This window comes from Heterocephalus glaber, unplaced genomic scaffold (assembly GCF_053883595.1).
Source record: "Heterocephalus glaber isolate CG9 unplaced genomic scaffold, H.glaber_assembly_v1.0 deba00001454, whole genome shotgun sequence".
Taxonomy (NCBI): domain Eukaryota; kingdom Metazoa; phylum Chordata; class Mammalia; order Rodentia; family Bathyergidae; genus Heterocephalus; species Heterocephalus glaber.
Window position 1 is genome coordinate 4,273,355 of NW_028258303.1, and position 26,991 is coordinate 4,300,345.

The 26,991-nt window shown below is 36.9% G+C and overlaps 1 protein-coding gene across 15 annotated transcripts in view; it reads right to left on the minus strand.

Annotated features, from left to right (window-relative positions):
- Positions 1-26,991, minus strand: part of Bmpr1b (bone morphogenetic protein receptor type 1B) — a 444,906-nt gene that overhangs the window by 78,898 nt on the left and 339,017 nt on the right. The window contains exon 5 of one of the 15 annotated variants that reach the window (XM_087215816.1): positions 20,285-20,406. The exons of 13 other annotated variants lie outside the window; for them this stretch is intronic. The gene's annotated coding sequence lies outside the window, so the exon portion shown is untranslated. Of the gene's footprint in view, positions 1-2,670; positions 2,730-20,284; positions 20,407-26,991 lie in introns of those variants that run through there. One more of the 15 variants, XM_021261095.2, reaches the window with a different exon arrangement.

Here is a 26,991-nt window from a genome sequence, read left to right on the forward strand (position 1 = left end):
TACTCAGCTCAGAGGGCATGCACCTTACACGCACACACACACACACACACACGTGGTTGGAAAGGAGGATATTTTCATAGACTTTTCACATCATACTTGTTAATTCTTTGATACTACACTAAAACTGCACAAATGAGAATCTCTTATGTTACTTATAATGTAATATCTGAAACCCTATCAGTGAAATTTTTGTCTTCTGACAAATTAAAACCTTCTGTCTGTCATGTGCTTTGAATAGATCTTCCACCTGTGCATGAATATGAAGCAATAGGCCTGATCAGCTAGAAAACAATTCTTTCTTTTTGGTGGGCTGAGTTATGGGTATCAGTTGTGTGGGCACGTGCACCTCCAAACCCTAATGTGTGCTATGATGTCCGCATTTACCATTTAGCAGCGTCAGTAGTTTTCCCTGCAGTGACCAACTCACTCCACTCATTTGGAGAATCTTCTACAAATTCCTCAAGAATGAATGCTATAGTTTGTCACACATTCTAGTTTCTTTTCGCAAAATAAATCTCCAAATAACCATTAATCTTCAGTACACTGAGGAACTTCATTACCCATACTTCATATTTAACCAGACAATATTAAAAAGACACTTACTCAGAAGTTGAAATTTAATAAAATTTATAATATCTACTGCTTTTTAAATGATACTTCCTTTTGTGAGTTTGCCTGTCTGCTGTCATAGTCAGTGCTTAGCAGTGAAGAACAAGAACACAGTTTGTATTCTTAAAATATATTTGTAAGGGTCCACCCACTATTGCTTGGTACCAGCCCTGCAATTGTTAACATATGATTCCCTTATGAATCATACTTTGACAACTGAAATATAAGATGACTATCAGTCATCAGATAAAATATACATATACAGTATTTATATACATATGCATTGAGAGAGAGAGTCCTAGAAGATTACACACTTCAGCAGTTTGCCTTACTAATCTGGACACGCATGGTCTGGATGCGCATGGCCACCACTTTGAGAACCTCTTGTAATTGTAGAGGCCAAAGGTAACTTGTATTAATCACATGATGTCTCAATAAATTTAATATTAAAATATTTATACAAGTTTTTCTTTTCCAGATGTGTATATATATATTTTTGAGCGGGGGCAGACTATTTTTCAACATAAGCTAAGAAATTTTAACGATGCTGGAAAGGGGAGTATAAGAGAAGTTTTTAATAGAAGAAAACATAGTTTTCAACCCTCTTGAGATCTAAATAGAACCTTCCACACTAGATAAGTTTAAAAATATTAGGTGTGTCAAATACACATGAAAGAAATTATTATTGTAAATATATGACAATGTTTTTGACCAGTCTTTAAATGGCACAATTAAGCTACAGAACCTTATATAATCTAGGACTGCTTATAGTCTGCCACTTATGAAATGCTTGAGAAAGACAAAAATAATCCATTAATATGACAGTAAAATAAACATATTTAGAAAGTTTACATCCTCTGAACAGCAATTTAAAAAGAGAAAAAGTTTCTAATTGTAGTACTAACCAGTCCTGCTTGATTTTCAGTCTTTGTTTATTTGATGTCTCTTGTTTGGGTTGTAAGCTGTCCCAGGCAGCATTTTCTGTTTGTTCTGAACACTGAGGGGCTGGCTATATTGAAACAAGTTTTTCTTTTACTTTTTAATTATGTCTCCATTTGAACTAAGTTAAAGTCTTGATTTCTAAACACAAGTTAGTTCTTCTTATATGCTCTAGAAAATAGGCAATTCTGAATTAGGAAAAACCATGTTATTTGATATTCCTTTAAAGAAGGGAAAGAAAAAGCAGACCTTTTTGTCTACCTTATTCTATATTCTATGAAGAAGGTCTGAAATATCTTTCGAACAGGATGTCTTAAATGTGCTGTTATGGGCCGGAGATTTAGCTCAGTGGTTACGCCACCTGTCTCGAAAGCACAAGGACCCGAGTTCAATCACCGTACCAAAAAAAAAAAAAAGAAATTATCCAGGGCCAGGGATTTAGCTCAGTGGTTTCGCTGCCGGCTGTGCAAGCACAAGGACCAGAGTTCGATCCCTGGTACCAAAAAAAAAAAAGTGCTGTTATTTTACACCTTGTTGAAATACTTACATCTCCTTCAGTCTATAAACTGCAGAAGGATAAATTTCTCTGTATCTAAAATCATGTCAGGCTCTTGGCAGACATGCCATACATTTTGTTGCTTGACCAAGTATATGAAGAACTTCTCTATTTCGCAGGCTTTGAGGGGTATCTAATATGACAGAATAGACAAACTCTTCACATGGCTTCAACTCAGTTTGTGTGTATTTTCCATTGTGATTACTACCTGCTAATCTCCAGTTTTAAAAACTGGAAACAAAAGGGGAAAATGCAACTGGAGTACTCTGAAGCTCCTTCTTTCTTCTGCCACTTAATTTTCAAATTCAAGAACTGTACACTTGGACAGGGACAACACAACGAATATTCTAGAGTGATGAAGAACAGAACACCAGAGCTCGGTGAGAGATGGCTCTGAACACACTGTCCAAGGCTAACGTAGCCTGGGTAGCGCCTTTCAGAGGAAAAGAAAAGCTGGAGATTATGTGCTGCTTGATTAATTAGCTGTATGCTTTTATGCAAATTCATTAGTTTTTTCAGACCTTGATTTATCCATTTCAAAAATACGGATAATGATGTTTACTCACACAGTTGTTGAGGAGATGGCCTGGAGCACTCTAGAAAGCACGGGGCACAGGGACCATTGCCTGAGATAGAGTAAACACCCATAAATGTCAGCCCATTTGTCAGAAGTCTATGGCTTAACCTGTCAGTAAAGGTGTTGAGCGTTGTAACAGAGAAGTATACAAATTTCACAGCAACTTCATAAGGTATGAAGCCACTACCAGAATCCAGAACCAATTAAAAAAAAAAGAATGCATACACAAGACTACTTTTTAGCATGTGATAATTATTTCCTGGCATTTATCATTGGTGCTAATACACACATAATACGTATTTCTAACTTTTAGTCAATTTTAGCCACTTCCTCATATGCTTTATGATTTTACTAAATGTAAGAGAATTTGTGTAGTTCCATGACCGCAGGTCCTGTTAGTACCGGTAAATGAATCTGGCACTGTTTAAAGAAACCAACATCGCAGACATGATGTATCCCATGAAATGTATCAACATTCCTTGCTCATATTTAGAGTCTATCACTATGTCAAACCAACTCTGTCTTTAGAACACTTTACATAAATGCATCTTTAAAACAGCACTCCTTGCATGCCATAGTCAGTTCACCTTGCAAGTTATTACCAACTGCTGGATACACTATTTTTTTTGATATTAAGTGAAATAATACACACAAGTTTAAATACTGCATGGTTTCTCTTACACGAAAAACTCAAAAATATATAAAGAACAAAATAGAAGATAGAAAAACAGGAAGTAGGGAGATCTTTTTAAAGGAAAGGAGAACCAAGAGATGAAGGGAGAGTGAAGGAAGGAACAGAGGAAAGGGGCTAGAAAAAAAAGAACTGAAGAAAAAGCTGAAAATACAGCTTTTGCAGATGTGAAGGGAAGCAACAAATAGGTACTCTTTTAAAAATATGTTTTATTAGTGTTTAATTTTACAAAATATTGGGTTTCAATGCATATATTTTTATCCTATCCACTCCTATTACCCTTTCTTACACCTCTGTGCCCCGCCCAATTATTCCCTTCTTGTTGAATAAGGGCATCTCTTGTACTTTAATATCTTGTTTAAATTCCACATACTAGGGAAAATATGTGACATTTGTTTTTCAGACTATGGCTTATTTTGCTCATTATGATGATCTCCAGGTCCATCCATTTTCCTGTCAAAATTTCGTTCTTCTTTACAGTGGAATAATACTCTGATATAAAATAAATATACATATATATATCTATATATATATATATATCTCACAATTACTACCTTTCATCTGTTGATGGGCACCTAGGTTGGTTCCGTATCTTGGCTCTTGTGAATTGTGCTGCAATAAACATGAATATGCAAATATCTCTATCATTTTCTCTCATTTTAATTCCCTTCAGCATATAACAAGAGTGGTATAGCTGGATCAAATGGTAGCGCAAATTTTAGTTTTTCAGGACCCCTCATACTGATTTCCATAACATTATATTAATTTACATTTCCACCAGGGGTGTAGAAGGGTTTCACAATCTCTCCAGCATTTATTGATTTGGGGGAGAGGGGATTCTTGATGATAGCCATTCAATGTAGTTTTGATTTGGATTTTCCTAATGGCTAAAGATATTGAACATGTTTTCATATATTTATTGGCCATTTGTACTTTTTTTTTTTGGTACTGGGGATCAAACTCAGGTCCTTGCGCTTGCAGGGCAGGCGGCGGAACCACTGAGCTAAATCGCCAGCCCTGTGCATTTTTTGCAAAACATCCGTTCAATTCATTTGCCCATTTATTAAATGGGCTATTTGATCTTTTGTTTTTTGAGTTCTTTGTATATTCTGCATATTAATCTTCTGAGAATAGCTGGCAAAGCTTTTCTCCCATTCTGCAGGCTGTCTCTTCATTCCATTAGTTGTTTTCCTTGTTGTACAAAAAATTTTTAATTTGATATAGTCCCACTTGTTGATTTTTGTTATTATTTCCTGCACTATTCCAGTTCTATGTAGGAAGTCTTTGCCTGTGCTGAAGGCTTCAAGCATTCTTCTGTATTTTCTCCTAGCAGTTTCAAAGTTTTAGGTCTTATACCCGGGTCCTTGATTCATTTTTAATTTTGAACAGGTTTACAGATAGGAATCCAATTTCAATATTCTACATATGTGTATTCAAGATTCCCAGAAGCATTCGTTAAATAAACTCTCTTCTCCAACATGTTTTTAGCTCCTTTGTCAAGAATCAGATACAGGTGTGTGGGTTTGTTTCTGGGTAACCTATTCCATAGGTCTGTCTATTTTGTGACAGAATTATGTTACTTTGCTTTGTTACTATGGCTTTGTAAATATAACTTGAAATCAAGCGTTGTGATGTCTTGCTTTTCTTCCCCCCTTGGGATAACTCTGGCTGTTCTGGGTGTTTTGTGTTTCCAAAAGAATTTTTGAATTGTTTTCTCTCCTTCTGCAAAGACTCTTATTGGAATTTTGATGGGAATTGCATTGGATCTGTATATTGCTTTTGGTGATACGGCCATATAAACAATTCACCTAATCCATGAACATAGGAGGTCTCCCTATCTTCTAGTGTCTTTTCTAATTTTTTTCTTTGTTGCTCTGTAATTTTCATTATATGCACAGATTGAGCCCTAGGTTTTGTTAGTTAGTTGATCCTTAGGTTTTTGTTTTGAAGCTGTTGTGAATGGAACTGCTTTCCTGATTTCTTTCTTAGCTAGCTGATTACTGGTTTACAGAAAAGCTACTGATTTTTAAATGTTAATTTTGTATTCCATTACTTCTAATAATATTTTAACAATATTTTTATTTGCATAGCATCTTACACTTTGCAAGATATGAACATTTATACATATATTTCAGATTTAGAAATGAAACATATATTCTGTAACATCTATATTTAGCACAAAAAGTGCTAAATAGGTTTCTAAAACTGATCAACATTCAATTAACCTTAGCTCTTTCATTGATACATAATCATGTAATGCCAGTTAAATAACTTCCCTGGATACTTAATTTCTTATTTTTAATAGGTAAAGAATGAACAGAGTATGTAGCAATATGAATATTCTTTAAAATTCATAAAGACAATCTGAAAACTGTCAATAATCTCCCTAGTGTATAATACGATGATTGCAATGTGTTTCATATGAGGAAATTATTATTCCTGAAATAACTTGTAAGTAAAGAAGGAAACTACTTTTTCCTGAGTATTTACCACAGATGAAATCTGTCCTAAAAGCTTTCACATATAATTCATATAATTCACACCTGACAAAATAACCGCAAGTATTCCCACTTTTATTAATAACTGAGGCTTATACCTCAGGTCGTAAGACTGAGCTGAGATTCTCACTATTCCACTTCACTTTTTTGACAGAAGAGGTGGAAGAGGAGGAGGAGGAAGAGGAGCAAGAGGAAGAAGAGGAACAAGAGGAAAAGGAGAATGAAGAGGAAGATGACTGTGATGACATCATCATGATCAATAGGTCTGTGTAGATTTGATTTGTTTAGTCCAGCAGCAAGGAAAAGTTTTCCTAAGTCTTCCATGTTCCTGCATGAAAAAAATAAAAGCTATTGGCTGGAGCTCTTCCTCTCTTTGCCCTTTATCTTCATCCATAACCTGTGCTATGGAGGCATTTCTGGTCCCCTGCCTCCTTCCATAATCCATTATTTGCACTGCTGCCTTTAAAATATAACAACACACATTCATGTGCTTGCAAAACCAAAAAGCAGAAGAAACAAGAATCTTTAACGTTTCCAAGGCTCTTAGGATGGTTTGCAATGTTCCTCATGAATTGACTCAGTCTATCGTTCCAGCTTCATTTCCTAGCACTGTCTGCTCTCTGTCCAGTTTATGGTATATGCACCATGTTTTACATATTCTCAATTCTTTGCTCATAGTATTCTTCCAGACACCCTCCCTGTCCTTTACTATCTTACATTTTCCAATCTGAATTGTATGCTTACTTTTTAATGTTTCCATGGAATGTTACCTTGTCATATAGTTTACTAATTGCATATATATAGTCACATATCTACTAATTGCATATATATTGCATTCAATAATATATATATATATACTCTAACCTATCAACTTGCTTTTGACTGATTGAAAGCGGCTTATTTACATTAGTCACCCAATTGATTAATTTGAGTTAGCTATGTGACCTCAGACAATTTACTTAAAGTCCATGAATTTCCCTGTCCTCACGGGTAAACTGAGGATGTGAATAGTACTTATTCATATATCTACGATGCTTAACATAATACTTAAAAGAGCTTGACGACAGGAGTAAAAATAATTTATTTACTATTACTAGCTTCAATCTGTGACCAAAGAATTACACTGTTTGATGGTAACTGGCTCGTATAAGCACTGAATTTTGACTTTAAACTTTGCAATTGAAAAAAAAGACGGTTTTAAAGTATACATTTTTAAAAACTTTTGTGTCTAATTTATTTCACTTAAGGCTGTGGTCTCAAGTTATATCATTTACCTAAAAATCACTCAAGTTTATCCTTCTTTATGGCAGAGTAGTACTCCACTGCATATAAATACTACATTTTCCTTATCCAGTCATCTGTTGATGGGCATCTGGGCTGTTTCCAAGATTTAGCTATTATAAATTGTGCTGCTACAAACATAGGTGTACATGTATTACTGTGAGATGATGCTTTTAACTCTTTCAGGAAGGCACCTAGAATGGGCACAGTTGGGTCAAATGAAACCTCTAGTTTTAGTTTTTTGAGGAGACTTCATACTGATTCCCATATACCAATTTACACTCTCATTGAGAGTACACAAGAGTTCCTTTTCCCCCACAGCCTTGCCAGCATTTGTTATTGATGGATTTCTTGATGACAGCCATTCTTTTTGGAGAAGGAAATTCAGCGTTGTTTTAATTTGCATTTCTCAAAAGTTCAGTGATATTGAACATTTTTTCATGTATTTATTTGCTGTTTGTACTTCATCTTAGAAGTATCTTTTCATTTCAGATGCTCATTTTAGGACTGGGTCTTTAAATTTGGGGGGGAACTGAGATCTTTATATATTTGTTATGGCTTGTGTCTAGATGTCTCCCCAAAGCTTCATGTGGTCATAGGTGGGGCTTCTTCAGAGGTGGCTGGATCTATAGTGTATGATACTGGGATTAAGGGTGTGTGATTACTAAATTAGTCCAAGTATTGGTTTGGCATAGCCCTGGGTGTAAGTGCTACCTGGCTTAAGGGCATGTAACCTGCATACAATATAAGAGACAGAAAGAGGGATACTGTGGCCATTTGCTGCTTCCTTCCTTGCTACTTTGTTGCTTTCTGTCTTCCTAACATCTCCCAGCCGTGAACTGTTTGTCCTGTGCAACTCCCCCCTGCCATGCCACCCCACCCCCACCATGGAACCAGCCAACTGTGAACTGAAACCTCTGCAAACTGTGAGCCAAATAAAAAGCCGGCTTTTTCGGCACCATTAACTGAAGAGGCTATCTTTCTTCCAGTGAAGGTGTTTGTCCCCTTTGTCAAAGATACAGTGGCTGAGTGTGTCTGGAGTTCTTTCCACATCTTCTCATCTGTTGCACTGATTCTTGGGTCTGTGTTTTTGCAGTATCATGCTGTTTTTATCACAGAAGCTTTGTAGTATAATTTCAAATGAGGGATTGTGATGTCCCGTCTTGCCCTTGCTGCCCAGAATTACTTTTGCTATTCTAGGTCTCTTCTGGTTCCAAATGAATTTTAGGATTGTTTTCTCCAGTTCTGTGAGGAATGCTATAGGTATTTTGATTGGGATTGCACTAAATCTGTATAACAATTTTGAAAGTACAGCTATTTTCACTATATTGGCTCTGCCAATCCAAGAACAGAGGAGGTCTTTCCAGTCTCTGCTATCCTCTTCAATCTCTTTTTTCAGAGTACTGCAGTTTTCAATGTAGAGGTCTTTTACTTCCTTTGTTAGATTGAGTCCTAGGTATTTCATTTTCCTTGATGCTATTGTGAAAGGTATTTTTCCCTAATTTCTCTCTCAGTGAATATGTTATTTGTGTACAAGGATACTATTGATTTTTGAGTGCTGACTTTACATCCAGCTATATGATTGAATTTGGTTATTAAATCTAGAAGTCTTTTGGTGGGGTTTTGGGGTCTTCTATGTAGAGTATCATGTCATCTGCAAATAATGATAATTTAACTTTTTACTTTCCTATCCTTATTCCTTTTCTTTCTCCTGTTTACTTGCTCTGGCTAACGTTTTAGAACTATACTGAACAGGAGTGGTGATAGTGGGCATCCTTGTCTTTTTCCTGATTTTAGAGTGAAAGTTTTCAGTTTTTGATCATTTAGTATAATGTTGGCTGTTGGTTTGTCATAGATGGCCTTTATCAGATTGAGGTAAAGACCTTCTATTTCAATTTTCTGTAGGGTTTTTATCAGGAATGGGTGGACTTTGTCAAATGCTTTTTCTGCATCTATTGAGATGATCATGTGGTTTTTGTCCTTGGCTCTGTCAATAAGGTGTATTGCACTAATTGATTTGCGTATGTTGAAACATCCCTGCCCCCTGAGATGAATCCTATTTGTTCATGATGTATAATCTTCTTGATGATTTGCTGTATTCTGTTTGCTAGCATCTCATTGAGGATTTTTACATCTATGTTCATTAGGGAGATTGGCCTGTAGTTCTCTTTTTTGGTTGGATCTGTCTCTGGTTTTGTTTGCAGGGTAGTACTTGCTTCCAGGAATGACTTTGGGGATATTGCTTTCCTTTCAATTTTGTTAAAGAGTTTGAAGAATGGTAGCATTAGATCTTCTTTAAATTTCTTGTAGAATTCAGCAGTGAGTCCATCAGGGCCTGGGCTTTCCTTTGTTGGTAGTTTTTTGGGGTTTTTTTTAACAACTTCTTCAATTCCTTTGACTGAAACTGGATTATTTAGAATTTTTAAATCTTGATTCAGCTTTGGTAATTCATATGCATCTAGGAATTTGTCCATATCTTCTGAGTTGTCCCTCTTATGAGAGCACAAATGTAGGTACTGATGAGCTTCTAGATTTCTGCAGGATCCACTGTGATTTCACTCTTTTCATTCCTAATTGTCTGGCTTTGGGTCTTTCCCTTTTTTTTTTGGTACTGGGGATCGAACTCGGGACCTTGCACTTGGCAAGGCAGGTAGTGGAACCACTGAAATAAATCCCTGGCTCGGTCTTTCCTTTTTGATAAGGTTGATTAAGGGTTTGTCTGTTTTATTTAATCTTTCAAATAAACAATTCTTCAATTCATTTATTCTTTGTATTTTTTTTTAGTCTCAATTGCATTAATTTCTGGTCTGATTTTTATAATTTCCTCCCTTGTATGAACTTTGGGCTCAACTTGCTCTTCTTTTTCTACAATCTTGCTGTTCCACATTGTTATTTATTTGACCTTCCTCTGTTTTTCTGATGTGAGAATTCACTGCTATAATTCTCCCTCATAGGACTACTTTCATTGCAACCCATAAGTTCTGGTATGTCATATGGACATTATTGTTTAAGTATATATCTAATTTCTTCTTTAATTTCATCTGTGACCCACTGGTTGTTCAGGAGGGTACTATTTAATTTCCAGTAGTTTTTGTGGTTTATTTTTCCACTTACTTCCAATTTACATGTATTATGATCTGATAATAAGCATGGGATAAATTCAGTTTTGTTGTATTTACCTAAGAATGTTCTATGAGCTAGTGTGTGGTATATTTTGGAGAAAGTCCTGTGTGCTACTAAGAAGAATGTATATTCTGTTGTTGTGGGGTGGATATCTACTTAGTTCATTTGTCCAAAAGTTTGGTTCAACTCTGATATTTCTTTGTTGATTGTCTCACTGATTTGTCTATCTGTGACAGTGGGGTACTGAGGTCCCTCCATTGCAACTGTATTAGTGTTTATCTGATTTGTCATATCCACTAGTGTTTGTTCTATATAGTTGGGTGTGCTCATATTTGGAGCATATATATTTATGACTGTTATCTCTTCCTCTTGGATTTTTCCTTTAACAAGTATGTAGTGACCTTTTTTGCCTCTTCTGATCTGTCAGAGCCAAGATTCATGCTGGATAATTCCAGCCAGCCAGTATTAGGATTAAGGTGGTGTGCTGGTTTGTTTCTTTCAAATCCACAGATATTCAGGCTGAACCTAGCCTCTGGTCTTGGGTGTGAAGCCTATGTTATTTAGCTTACACACTCTGGGTGTATCTTGCTGGCCTGACCATGGCTCCCTGACCATCAAAGTCTCTTGTGATTGACTTTCACACAGTCACTGTGAAAGTTTAATAGTGGAAGCCCTGAGATGAAGCCAACCTGCAGCTGCTCTGAGTCCCAGGTTCAGCTGGCCCCTACCTAGATTGGTATATGACCAGGTACTCTCTCCAGGGGATATGGCAAATGCTTGGACTGGAGTCACTCACCAGCTATTGCAGAGCACAGCATCCACTGCTCTGTTCCACTGGTGCATTTCTTCCTGAAAGCCTTCGGAGTTGCCCACTTTCACTTTGTCTCTGTAGATTCCATCTTCCTTTCTCCTACCACAAGTCACCAGCCAGGGAAAAAGTGCAGATTGCCCTATTCTTTCTCTACACTGTGGTCTGACTCTTCAGTTTCTTTGTAGGCTCCAACTTTCCCTTCATATTCTTCCTGAATCCCAACGATCCATCTCCCTCCTTTTCCTCTGCAAGTAGTTATTTTCCAGTGTCTAGATTCCAAATCTTGAGAGGCTGATTTACTGCTGATTACCACTCCACCATCATCCCAAGACTCCTGGTTTATGTTCTTATGATACATCAGTTAACATTGAACTTTGTTGAGTCACGCAACTCTTGCAGCCTTCTTACTCTTGCTGAGAAAGTGTAAATCTACTGACAATGACCTCTCTATTGGCCTGTTTCCAGCCTCAGCATGGGGACTGTGGAATCAAACGTTTACTTTTATCTTCTGCTTAAAGTATACATTTTTAAGAACAAACTAGATGACAGTCTCCAACTTAACGAACATTTGAGTTGTGAAGTTTCACAGGTGTACTGTATAAGACTCACTTTGTTGGCTTACAAATGAATCCTACTTTTGAACAATTCTTCTGGAACAGAACTCATTCATAAGTCAGGGACATACTGTATGCCTTTTCAAAGTAATTTCACAACTGCAAGTATATTCATTATTACAATGTGCTAAAGGACAATTTAACTATAGCATAAGATCATTCTAGAGTGTATAATACTAATAAAGGTGGAATGGATTCCTGCACAGCGCAAAATAAGCTCATCCCTCCAAGCAAACCATCAGTTCCTCCTGAAATTTTATTACATATACAATGAAACGAGCAGTGTAAATCAAGGTAGGACTATTTGGAAGAGAAAAGCTCATTCACTGAAATTTCCATTTCTGCACATAATTTATAAACTCTTTTATGCTTTCTGAACATTTACCATTCACACACAAAAAAATGAAGCCTTGTTTTATAGTACAGGACATTCACAGTTCAGCAACTGGGTCTCCTCTTCTTTCTCTCTCTGCCTTAGTCAACAACTCTGATCTTTTTCCCCCAGTGCCACAACTAGAAAGGGAATGGATATCAGGGTTGTGTTACTGAATGGATGGAAGAGGGGAGGTATGGTCCACAATGAGATGGGAGACAGAAGCCTTAATTTAACATACATCAACATAATGTGATTACCTACTCAGAAAATGTGGAGATAGTTACCTATGTTCTCTAAAGCCTTTCTATCCCAAAATAAGGACTAGAAGGGTAAGAGCTACAAATGCAAATTTAAAACAATCATGACTTGAAGTAAATACTCAGTAGCCATCAAATGATAAATACATTATATTTTAATCTTTCATTGGCTTCATCTTACTGCTGTCATACACATATACCATATGAAAATGGTTCCTTAGGATGCATGTAAGACTGAACACTAAAGCAGATTCCCTTATCAGTTGCTTGAAAATCACAGCATCATTTTCCAGTAGAATATAATTATTGGGAGGAAAATTTTATTCCTGAGAAATAGATCCAACACCTGTATAAAGACTGACTAGAGCAAACAGAGAAAATAATAAAAATTCCAGTGGAAATTATAACTAATTATTATTAAATTTATGAGGCATATCTTACAGATAAGGTTTGGGTTAAATGACAGCTACTCATCACTTTAGAAAGACAAATTCAATCTTATGACTCATCGTGTATAAAGATGGCAAACTGCTTAAAAATAAATGGTATATACTCTTTAGAGAAACACATTTTTGGGGGAGCAGTGCTACATAATTTTAGGGAAAAATCATTTGGTTAGCCTAGTTCTCCTGCCTACAGCCCAGCTATGGAATTCCGAGGCATAGTTCCATTTTGGCCTCCGGTCACAACTGAGCCCTCAATGATCCGGTGATGTTGTGATTCTCCAGGACAAGAAACATCCTGGGAGGAACAAACATCTACTCAGTTCCTCGTTGTTCTTGGACTGTTACATCTTGTTTACGCGGATGTACTGAACTCTCTGCAAGTCATTTGTTACATTTGTTTCTGCCGATGTACTGAATAAAAGGTGTGGTAAGCTGGGGGCTTTCGTCTTTCCCCCCAGAGCAGCACTGATCAGACCCAAAGCTCAGCTTCTTCTCAGTCTCATTTTTCTACCTTTCCTGTAATTCGCCTTGTGCTGCCGTGGCTCGCAGGAGACTAGGACTTACTGCAGAGGTTCTGGTAACGTCCCCTTTGCCTGTTCCCTACAACATTTATCAAAATAACTACAAAATTTTGGTTTTTAAGCCAGTGCTTATTTTTGAAAATGCTAAGCCCCATGAAAAGAGACTATATGGATAGATGTTTTGTTACTTCTTTGTTCATCCTGACACATACGTCTATTTCATATTGAAAATAATAGTGAGCAGGCATTTGACTTTTCTAGGCCTCTATCTACTTTCTAGGTATCTTTTATTTCCATAACCAAACAATTAGATTACATGGAGGAGCAGCAAAAATGGTAAAACTATTGTTCCTTCAAAGTACCCTGTTTACTTCAGCAATTAAACTTCTATAGAAGACTACTCTTTACAAAGTGACTGTACAGAATGAATACATATTTTGACATTCCTATATTCTATGTATCATCTTTGAACCAAGAGAAGAGCTACAGTCAAGGTAGCCAGAAATGGTAAGATGGAGACCCTTTGGGTATTAGAAAGAAAAACTGGAAAACTGAAATGAAGAATAAAACGCTACCCATTAGAAGAGAGGACTCATTAATTATTCCTTTGCACCACCTCAACAAAAGGAACACAAAGACCTTTCCAAATGGCTCCAGCAAGGGTCAAAGTGTGTGAATTGAGAGGAAAGGTTTCTCAAGAGGGAGCAGTCAGCATTCCCAGGCACTGTTCTAAGTACTGTTCATGTATTGACTCAGCTTTTTCTTCCAACAAGTTTGTGGGATGTACAGCATTATCTTCTCCATGTTATAATACAGAGACTGAAACACTGAGAACTTGCACAAGGTGACATCTAGAAAGAGCTAAAATTCATGAAATTTTTAAAGTCTGACTCCAAAGTTTGCTCTCTTAATTATTCATACAAAAGCAAGCTTTCTGAGCACCTTCAGAGGAAAAAAAATTCATCAAGTCAATGATTAGTGCAAAATTAAACTTAGCAATAATAAAATATGTCTGTTACATTCAAACCACCACCTAGAATCATTTTTAAAAGTCCATTTGCAGAGTGTTTCTGACTTGAAATTCACAAACAGGAAAGGGAGTTGAGTTTCTACTTACCACTACTTTCTCCTTTGGTCTATAAAGTGTTTTTATTTCAGGACTGAAGTGAATTTTAATGAGCCCTTAATTGTCAAAGGACTTCATAAATATTCATTAGACATTAAAAGTTGTTTCCTTTCTTTAAAAGCCGAGAGAAAGCAGTAAGACTCCAAAATGGATTAGGCATGAAGAAGTGTAATTGTAAACATGTGATTTTTGTTAGATGTTTATCTCAATGCCTTGTCTTACTAGTGCACTAAAAAAACTCTCTGTGCCTTTATAAGCTGTTTTGCAGAGTACAGTCTCTTTTGGTGATATTTTCTTTTTAATAACTCACCCAACCTGAATTATCCAAAATATTTCACCAACTCTTTATATACCTTCTGCATCACTGAACAGTAAAATGGTTATGATGTTAGGAGGAAATTATTTTATCTACATCAAAAAGGCAAATCTTGCTATTATGAAAATACTACAAAGCCTTTTCATAAAAAGTTTTTTCACACTAGATTTGAGTCTTCAAAGAAAGAATTAACCAAAATACTGACTTTTATATGAACTCTAAACAGCAATCAAAGAACACCACACAGATAAACTTCTGTTGATGTCACAGTCTCAATGATTTGCCATCTGCTGAAAGAAAGGAGATACTCAGAACTCCCATGGTCAGCCTAGGAGGTGCAACTGCCAGCCAAATCATAAACTAACTCAAAAAGGATTAATGATTTAAATATTAAAAGATACACTTAGCCTACTGAAATATAAAATAGATAAAATTCTTGAAGACATAGGTGTAGGCAGGACTTTCTGAACAATTCCAGTTGCACAAGAAATAACAGCAAGAATCAACAAGTGGAAACATACCAAATTAAAAAGCTTCCGCACAGCAAAGGAAACAACCAACAGAGTTAAGAAACACCCTACATAATGGAAAAAAATTCTGCCAGCTACATGTCAGACTGAGGACTCATATCTAGGATATACAAAGAGCTCAAAGAATTAGACCCCCTTTCCTCCCACAAGATAAAAGACCCAATCAAAAAGTGGGCAACTGAAATGAATAGATGCTTCTTGGGAGAAGTATAAATGGTCAATAAATACATGAAAAAATGTTCAACATCTAATTAAAACCACACTGAGATTCCATCTATCCCATGCCAGAAAGAATGGCTATCACCAAGAAATCAAATAATAACAAATGGTGGTGAAGCTACAGGGAAAAAAAGTTGCTAACTTTGTTTACTTACCATGACTAGTAAAGTCAGAAGTATTTTACAGTGCCTGGATTCAGAAAATCAAAGTAGTTGGCCACAAATATGATCCAATACAATAATGCGATTCCGGGCACAAAATGCTAAAAAAAATTTTTTTTTCAGTAGCCACTGACATAATTACATTTATTTTCAAAACAGACTATTATGCTTTGAATGTTGCCTCCAAAACTCATATTGAATTTAATCATCATTGTTAAAAGTATTATTAAGAAGACACATGAAGAGGTCACAAGGCCATAAGGGCCACAAGGCCACAAGGGCTCTACCCTCAGGAATACATTAAGGCAATTTTCACAAGATAAGTGAGTTACTGTAGGAGAGGCTCCATCATAAACACTATCTCAGAGTCCTCTTCCTCTTTCCCCAGGTGACCCCCCCCACAGTACGACACAGCAAGAAAGCCCTCCCCAGATTCTGGAATCTCATGTAGGGATTTCCAATCTCCAAAATGGTAAGAAATAAATTCTTCTCTTTACAAATTACTCAGTCTGTGACATTATGTTATAGTAACATGAAACAGACTGATACACAGATAAATATAGCTTTCTTATTTTCTGTTTAATGAATTAATATTCCAAGTAAGAAACAATTTTAGTCCCAATTATTTACCTTCAATATATAGATTATCCCAATTTATGATTTGGACTTAAGATTTCTCTACTTCTGAATAATGTGAAAACATATCCAAGCAACCATTCTTCACTTTCAGTACTGTATTCAATAAATTATATAACTTTTTCAACATTTTATTATTAAATAGGTTTTTTGTTAAGGTGATTTTGCCCAACTTTAGGCTAATGTGAAAATACTGAGCTGGTATCGTTGGACATGTGGTAGATTCAGGCAGGTTCATGGCTATCTGATCTACAAATACAGGTATGATGAGATCAGCAAGACTCACAAAAACATCAAGAAGTAGACTGCTGAGATGGGAAAGGAACCCTTCAAATATTCCTGGGTCTTGCCTAAACTAAAAACTGAGCATGAGCAGATACCGTCATTGACATGTTGCTGTGGGAATCTGAGACCATCAAGTATTATATAACTATCACTGGTGGCCCAGGACACAGAGACTTTATTAAAAACATGTTTCTGTCCACATCCCAGGCAAACTGTGCTGTTCTCATTGTTGCTGCTGGCATTCACAACTGTGAAGCTGCATATCTCCAAGAACAACCAGGTCTCGTGATCTTGCCCTTCTGGCTTATATCCTGGGTATGAAACAACTAACTGTTGGTTTTAACAAAAGGGATTCCACTGGGCCTCCCCACAGCGGGAAGAGATCTGAAGAAATCATTAAGCAAGCCAGCGCTTATATGAAGGCAAGTGGCATAATCCCTACACAGTAGTAGCATGTGTGTCAATTACTGGTTGGAATACTCACAAAACAATGGAGGCAGGTGCTGCTATGACTTTATTCCAGGCATGGAAGACAGAGAAATATGGGCAACACCATCACCCACCATGCCTGAAACTCTGCGCTGCCTCCTATTACCAATCCTCTAGCTGATAAACCCTTATGCCTGCCCCACCCCAATATGTACAAAACTGGTGGGATTAGGAAGGTCCCTGTGGGCTGAGGGCAGGCTGGTCTTCTCAAATGCAGGGTGGCAGTCACCTGTACTCTCTAGTCAGTGTCACAGCTGAAGAAAAAAGTCTGCTGAAGTGCAGCATAAAGCTTGGAGGGAACCTCCTCCTGGGGACAATGTGGGCTTCAATGTCAAGAATGTGTCTGTCAAAAATGTTCATCACGGCAACAGCGCTGGTTACAGCAAAATAACTCAGCAACAGAAGTGGCTTCACCACTCAGGTGATCAGCCTGAGCCTCCCAGGCCAAAGCAGTGTAGCTGTGCCCTGTAGTGGAGTGTTGCACAGCTCATGCTGCTTGTAAGTTTGCTGAAAGTTGTTTGTAAATCTTAATCAGCAGTGAAAAAGGTTTCAGAACTGTTTGCCTCAACTGACTAACTGTAAAAATCTGTTTCATATTAACAGTGTATCCTAAAACCTTTGGAAGGAAAGATTGCTATGGGAACCATTTGTTTTTGTGTGTGTGCATGACAATTTTGTTATTAGTTTTTAAAATCAGTAATTTTAATGGAAATAATCTAATAACAAAATCTGTCACAGTCTGAGGCCGATTAAACAAAGATAAATGAGAATGAGACATTATTCTGGGTGTTTCCATGACAGCCTGCCTGGTTGAGGTTAACCTGTAAATGGTGGATCCAGAAATGCAGGGAGGGTGTGATCAGCTGAAGGCCCAAATGGAACAAAAAGGCAAACTGATCCTCCTGAGTAAGAGACTTCTGCCTGGCTGCCAGCTTGAACATGAATTGTTCTTTCTGCCTTCAAAATCAAACTGAAACCTCCGCTGTTTCTGATTTAAAGCCTTCAGGACTAGAAACACTATCAGACGTTTTGGTCTCCAGTTTGCCACCTTGGGATCTTGGGATTTGTTAACTTACATAGTCACATGAGCCAGTTCATTATTATAAGCCTGTATGCACACATGCACACAGTCACACACACACACTCACACACCCCACTGACTCTTTCCCTAGAGTATCCTGACTGAGAGTTATTGAATCTCTGGAGAAAACTATATAGCTATTCTAAGTTTATAAAGTTTGTTAAATAACCAGTTTTTTTTAAACAAATATTTAAATCCATTTAATTAAACGTGAACTATTGCACGAACTGGAATTATAAGCCTCATAATATCTTCCATCCAAAAAAGCAAAAATTGAAATTTCACAGCCAGGAATATAGCTTAGAGTCCATATACATATTTAGAATCTATGCTATATTAGGAGCCATTCAGGCAATACAGCTTAAATGCTTCTAAGCCCCATTGATTCCAATGTAAGCTAAGACTGGGAGATCATTAACATCATTAACATGATGAAATTAAATGCAAGGATTATTAAATTTAAGTAACAAGTCAAAGACTTCACCCACGGCTTAAGCTCACCAACTAAGAAATGATCACTGATCAGTGATTTTGTTTTCTTTAAATTCCCTCGAGCAGTATTTCCCCAGCTCTAGTCCCCACTGGCCCAGCAATGTGTATAAAGTAATCTTTCAAACAACACTGCCCCACTGAGAAATAAAATTCTTTAATAAATTTCAAGATTGAAGACTAGTTCAAGACAAGTGGCTCTTTTCTACTAAATATGGTAATAAAAATCACCAGAGGTATGAAAGCTGTTGGCAAATACCTAAGCCTCAAAATACATGAAAAACGTGTTTATGAAGAACACAATTGTTAAAAATTTGATATGACTAAGCAGATAGACAAATGCCAAAAATCTTCCTTAAAACATGTAGATGTTTTTTATTTCATGTATTCTGAATGTTATACTGAAGAACTCACTCATTTCTGGGGACTAGAGGAAGAAAAAGTACTTCAGTATGTTTTCAATAAAAGAAGATGGCTATGAAAGCAAAACAGAGTTTGAAGCTAGCCAGGACAAGCCAAAGGTAAACTCCTTGCACTCTAGCGGTACTCAGACACTTCATCTTCAATAAACGCCTTTTTCATACTTTCAAAATGCAGCAGCAAAAATGAATGAAGGAATTTTCTTTTTTCCCAAAATTTTCTCTTTTTTTTTAAACAGTCTAAGAAATAAACAGAGATATCAGATAAGAACTCCTATGCCAGAGCAGGAACGCAGAGAGTAAAACGTGATTTCTCTTGTTGGTTCTGAAAGGCCACTGGGCTGCTTCCGGGAACCAATCCCTGCCCAACACCCAGACTGCCCTTTCCGGACACTAGGTCTCCACATGCAGCTGAGAACTGAGCCCCTGCCCCCTGGTGCCCTAAGTCCTGGCTGGTACAAACTCACCGTGTTTAAATCTTAAGTCAGTGCCTCCCCATGAAGCCTCTCCACCCTATCCCTTCCTTTCTAAGTCTTCTTTCTTCAACATTCACTCAGATGAACATAACCACCCACCCAGCTGCCAAAGCCAAAATCTTTGATCTTCCTACATATTGTCCTCTCATATTCATTATATCTAAACCATCTACAACAGAATAATTTTTTAAATAGCATCAGTGTTTTTTGTAATGCTTCCTCATCTCTCCACTCATTCTCTTAAAAAGATGCTAAATGAACATCTTATCCTTTCTTATGGACAGCAACAGCCTTCCCATCTCTGTTTTTTAGCCTCATTATCTACCTTTAACCATCTCCACATCAAAGCCAGAATTACATTCCCTAACCTGTGCCTTCAATCATTTACTTAGCAAGTGTTTACTGGGTACCTTTCAGACACCCAGCTCTGTTCTAGATCCAAGGACACAGCAGTGGAAAGAAACAAACACAATCCCATGCAGTCACAGTGCTCAGTCAGTGAACAAAGACAGACAGCAAACACAATGCCTTGGTAGTATACAAATCTGCTAACTGCTATAGAGGAAAACAGAATAGGGAGGGAGAATAAGACTTATTATTGCAAGTAACTGATTTTTAAAAGGATGATTAGAATGTCCTCACTGAAAGAGTGATCCCTGAGAAGGGAGAGATGAAGAGGAGAATGAGCTACGGGAAAAAGTGGAGGAGTACTCTAGACAGAAGGACTATCAAGCAAGAGTCTTGGGGTAGAAACGCACCTGATGCTCCCAAGTAGTGGCAGGCACAAGTCTGCTCAGCAAGAACCACAGTAGAAGGCTAAATTCGAGAGAACTGGAGAAGAGATCACATGGAGCTTTGTTGAAAACTTTCACTCTGGGTCCTGTGATGAGAATACAGGCAGGAAAAACAAAAGCAAAGAGCCAGTCAGGAGGTGACTGTAATCACTATGGTAAGTACCAACTTTGGTGTGGACATGGGTGGTAATGGCAGTCATGACAAGTGGTCAGATTTGAGATATATTTTGAGGGTATTGTTATAACCTTGGTTTCCTGGAAAAGTACAGCCAAAGACAGCTGCTTTCACAGAGGCAGTTTATTTGAAATGCATGACTTGGGGGTAAGAAATTGAGAAGTAAATACTGGTGACTCAAAGATGTTATCTAGTTCATTCTCACTAGATGTATTTTAAAGTGAGTCTAAGTATATCCAAACTACAGAGAAAAAAGAAGTGAATATCTGTCAGCTCTGATCCACTGCTGACCCGGTCTAGTCCCCAGGCAGGTCTCTGTCCCAAGACTTCCAGGCTGTGCATGACCACACCATCTACACTATATTCCTGGAGGTGACCCCATGCTGCAACAAAGACAGAGCAGAGCAGGAGCCAAGAGGGAAGACAGTGTTCAACTCCAGCTTCAAAAAGCTGGTCAATGAAGTTAGGGGACTGTTTCCTGCTACATGACAGCTGTGAAGAGTAGGTTCAAGAGGACTCTGAAGTGGTATACACAAGTACTCAATAAAGATGGCACTGAAATAATTGTTGTATGCCATGTGTATTAGGTGAGAGATAAATAAAAGCTAGAGAGGAAAGAAGGGAAAGGAAAAATGATGAGAAATTGAAAAAATGGAAATAAAGTCTTTGTAAATAGGGAAGGGTGGAGGGTGTGAAGGGAGGGCTAGGAATGGGGAAAAAATAAGAACCAAGATACATTATGTAAAGGTACAATTCCCAATGAGAAATGTAATTGTGTTGTATACCTACAATGTACCAATAAAAGAATTTAATAAAAAAAAAGAATGCCAGGGCTTTGTCTTAATCACTATAAGGATGGAATTTGCCATTATCTGAAAGAGGACAGTGGGGGAATATAGTTAATGTTTTATTTGTTAAGAGCAGACCAAGGATTTATGTTTCCACATACAAGTGGTCATCAAAAGATACTGCGAATGTTTAAATTAAAAAAAAATAAATATCACAATAAAAAAAAACATTTCTAGGAATGAGGCCGTGAGTGGGTTCAAAGTGAGGTGGAGTATTTTAAGGGAGATAGTAGTAATGTGTCTTTTACTGCAATATTTTTAAAAATTTAAACATTCATGCTATTTCATGATCATCCCATCAATTTGACAATTTGATGAATTCTTATTTATGACAATTTCTGTCAAAATAAAATCATCATGGTAGAGTGCGTTCTCATGCACTTCCCTCACTGGATATGGCATGGTATCACTTCTATCTCTTCCGCACAGTAAAGATGGCCATGAAAGGGAAACATCTGAATCATCCAGGCAGTAGTGACTGTGCAACTAAGGACACTCATGAAAGAGGACTTCCAGAGCTGCTTCAGAGAGAGTCAAGAATAATGAGACAAAGTGTTTTTGATGTGAGGGGAATATTTTAAGGGAGATGAATAGCAATGCATTTTATTGTAGTAAATTTTGTAAAAAGTTAAACACTCTCCATATTGTTTATCATACACCTTTATCATCTGTATCCTGCTTACAAGCTCCAATTAGCTGCTCTTACTCCTCCTCCAACTCTGCAGCTACACTGTGTGTGGTTTTCTGCAGTGCTGGCCTCTGGTTCTCTCTGGGCTTGTGCTCCTGTTGGTCTGTCTGTCTGGAATGTGTTTAATTCTCTTCTTTGCCCAGATAACTCTTTATTAGCCTTTAGTTCTCAGTTGGATTGAGCCATCCTTCCTTGTAAGTCAGATACATACCTATCTCTTCTCAAAAGTATTCTTTATATTTGACAGTCCACCAGAATGTGATCTCCATATATTAATATTTCTCTTGAATGCACACAGCACATCACAACATTGGGAGATACCAAATGTGTTACCTAAGTGTGACAAGTGAAGTAAAAAATGGTCTCCCCAAGTCATTATATATTTATTTTAGAAATGCAGTAACACTGGTCCAAACCAATTTTTCTGAGATTTAAATGGTGATGTCCAAAGTCACATAAGTACTTAGTAGAAAGGAACAAATTAAAATTCAAGTCTTCTCATTCCCATCAGAAAAGGCCAATGCTGTTTCCCAAACAATAAAATCCTGGAGCAGATCTAAGTGTAATATGCTCTAGCCAAGTCTATAGCAGTGATGGCGAACCTATAAGAGCTTTCCATGATAACAAACAGCCCTCTGTGGCACACATGCCATGGGCTCACCACCAGTGGTTTATAGGACTATGGAGGTTAAGAGTAATAATGTCTTCTCTGCTGTATTTTAATTCCCATGTTGCAATGAAACATAAAAACAAGGCCACCTGGAAGTAAAATAAAGTTATTTGCAGCTATCATCAAAATGACTCTTAAGGACAGGTGTAACACAATCAGATTTTGTGTAATTATCCCCATCTAAGATTTACAGGGAAAAGATCTTTTCCCGTGGATTGCAGTATCACATGCCTGGATTCCAGCTACTCAGGAAGCTGAGGGGGAGGATCATTTCATCCTAAGCATTCAAGATCAATCTGGGCAATATAGTGAGACTCCATCTCATAAATAAATAAACACACTAGCAAACATATATATATACACACACATATAACGTACTGTGACATACTATTATCTACAGGACTAAAATGACACATTTAGCTAATGCTGTTCATTCAAGGTAGAGAAACCAGGAAGTTTGCTTTATTCCATTGGCATCCAGATGGAAAATTATGAGCATATCAGCTTTAGATTCCCTAATACAGGTCATGGTCAATCTGTAATAGTTTTTATATTATATAGTGTGGATTCAAGCCATTATCACATATATAATTTGCAAATAGTTTTTCTGATTCTGTGAGTTATCTTTTCACTTTCTTGTTGATGCACTCTGAAGCACAAAAGTTAATTCTTTTTTTTTTGTATCGGAGATCAAACTCAGGACCTTGCACTTGTGAGGCAGGGAGCTAAATCCCTGGCACAAAAGTTATTTCTTAATGGATGAATTCTACATTATTAATTTTTCTATTATTGCTTGTGTTTTTCATATATCTAAATAATCATTATTTATCTATGAATATTTCTATATAACTCTCATCTATCTATCTATCTATCTATCTATATATAAATGATATATCTCTTCAAAATGCTTCAATTTATATTCCAAAGAATAGCAGTTAAAGTTTCTCACTTCTCCATATCTGTGCCAAGCTTTAGTAATCATAGACTGTTATAACTTGCCATTTGTGTGGCTTCTTTCTCGTATCTATGTCCTTCTCCTCTGTGAATGGCATGTTTTTGTCTTCTGCTATTTTTGAAAGTTTATCCTTTTTGAAGGGATTCTTTACATACAATAAATATTTCTCAATTTTATATCATGCAATATGCTTTCTGAGTGTATACTCTGTTCTTGTGCTTCCTTGTAGTTTGTTTTGTTGAACTATTAAATTTACTGTTAACAAATTCTAAATTGTTTTGTGGAGTTTTTGGACGTTCAGTCAAACAAATGTTCTCCTCTAAGAGATGTATAGTGCAGCTATTAGAATGGACTCAGCAGCTAGACTGCCATGATTTTAATTTTGACAATACTGTGTACTGATTTTGTAAACTTGAACATACTATCTAACTTCTCTGTACTTGTCTCTTCATTTATTCAATGGAGATAATAAAGCATCTACATCAATAGCCTACCCTAGGCCAAAACCACATTATATTAATTAGTACAACTGTAAAACTGCAAAATCATAATAAGTTATTATATGTGAAAGGGCAAATATCCTTACATTACTGTGCTTATTAAAGTTTTTAAATGCAGCCATTCTCAAGGTAAAAGATAACAAATACTGGCATTGTATCCCTGGATTTTTAAATCATAAAACTGCAAATAAAATGTTCAGTTATTTTCTATTAGGTCATTAATATTTAATGCAAACATAAGAATGCTGCTTAGAACTCCACAGCTCCTAGGGCAGAGGAGGTGAGCCACACGGGCACCAGTAGCACACACACACACACACCCTGCCCGCCCAACCCAACCGCCCTGTGGAAATGAGAAGACACGTAAACAAGCCTCAAACACAGACTTCCAGATCGCCTACAGCAACCTCAAAGGGAAATGAGTTGGAACACTCTGATACTCAACCACCTGGACTCCCTGAACTGGCAACAAAAGAGGATCTGGGAAAAATGAAATCAGAAATAATTTCTCAGATAACAGCAAAGATTGTACCCATAGTGCAAGACATGATTAATAAATCTAGAGAAGACACAGATAAAAAAATAGAGGAGTTGAGGAACATGATAGAATCCCAACATAGGAAACAAATGGAATCCATAAAACAGATGCAAACAGAATTCCAGGAGATTAAAAACTCCATTGAAAGTCTACCCAGCAGAATGAGTGCATATGAGGACAGAATTTCAGATATAGAAGATAAGACTGAAATTAGTGACCAGGAAAAGAAAAATTGCTTTAAAATTGTAAGGGAACACAAGCAATCAATCAGCAGCTACTAGACAATGCAAAGAAGAATAACATAAGACTGATCAGAGTCAATGAAGAAACAGGAGAGAGTGCAGGTGACATAAAAAACTGTTCACACCAGGCTCCTAGGGCAGAGAAGCTGAGCCGCTCCCAGCACCCAAAAGGAAGCTCCCTGCCTCCATCCCAGGCTCCTAGGGCAGAGAAGCTCAGCAGGTCCCAGCACCCAGAAGGAAGCCCCTCCACTGCCATCCCAGGCTCCTAGGGCAGAGAAGGTGAGCCGCATGGGTGCCAGAAGTACCTCGCAATACAAATGAGAAGACACATAAACAAGCCTCAAAAACAGACTTCCAGATCACCTATGGCAAGCCCAAAGGGAAACAAGATGAAACAATCTAATACTTAACCACCTGGACTCTCTGAACTGGCAACAAAAGAAGATCTGGGAAAAATGAAATCAGGAATAATTACTCAGATAACAGCAAAGATTTTGCTCATGGTGCAAGACATGATTAATAAATCTAGAGAGGACACAGATAAAAAAATAGAGGATCTGAGGAATATGATGGAATCCCAACATAGGAAACAAATGGAATCCATAAAACAGATACAAACAGATTTCCAAGAGATTAAAAACTCCATTGAAAGTCTGCACAGCAGAATATACCAATGTGAGGATAAAATTTCACATATAGAAGATAAGATTGCAATTAGTGAGGAGGAAAAGAAAAATTGCTTTAAAATTGTAAGGGAACATGAGAAATCAATCCAGCAGCTGCTAGACAATGCAAAGAAGAATAACATAAGATTGACTGGAGTCAATGAAGAAAGAGGAGAGAGTGCAGATGACATAAAAAAACTCGTCACAGAAGTGATGGCAGAAAACTTCCCAAGGAGGGGAAAAGAACTTGACATACAGATAAGTGAGACATATAGGACTCCAGCTAGCCTTAATCAAACAAAATCTACACATCGGCATATAATAGTTAGGATTCCAGAAATCCAACAGAAGAACAAAATTCTACAAGCAGTGAGAGAAAAGAAACAAATCACACACAAAGGAAAGCCCATCAGAATCACAGCAGACTTCTCAATGCAAACCCTCAAGGCAAGAAGAGCTTGGAGTGATGTATTTCAAGTCCTAAAGGAAAACGGCCTCCAACCCAGATTGATGTACACTGCAAAACTATCTTTCAAAATTCATGGAGAAATAAGATACTTTCATGGTAAAAGAAAACCTTAGGAACTTCATGAATACCAAGTCAACACTCCAAAAAATGTCAGACAATATCCTAGGAAAAGATAATGAGGATCACAACCCCAGGAAGCCCAGCAGAATGAATCTGTTGGGCGTGACAAATTAAATGCAAAGGGGAAGAATCCAACAAAAAGAAAAAGTCATGACAAGGCTTTTAAAACTTTTAACTTCATCTCCTTAATGAATGTATAATTCAATCTTGTTATTGTACTGATTAGTATTTTTCTGATTCTAGTGTTGCACACCTTTCCTTGTACTGCACTGGCTATTTATCATCTTCTTATGTCTACTTTTTAATTGTGTTGTCTAATAATGAGCTGTAAGAGTTCTTTATATATTCTGATCATAGGTTATATCCATTGTAAATATGGTCAGTTTAAGGACTACTTTTCATTTTAACGATGTCATTTAAAGTTCTAAATATTGATGGAATCTCATTTATCAATTTTTTTCTTTTATACATCATGTTTTTTGTATCCTAGGAAGTTCTTGCCTACCCTAAATTCATAAACATTTTCCCTTATAATTTCTTCTTAAAGTTTTATAGTTTTTGTCTTTCATATTTAGGTCATAGATCCTTTCAAATTATTTTTATGTATGCAAATAAAGGATTGAAGTTAATTTTTTATATACGGATACCAGGTGTTCTAGTGTCATTTGCTGAAAACACTATTTTTTCCTCGGTTCTTGAATTGAGTTTATATTCTATAAAATGTTAATGTTAAATAATCTTTCAAAACTCAGTGAACCATATATGTGTGGTTTTATTTCTAGCTTCTCTGTTGTATTCCAA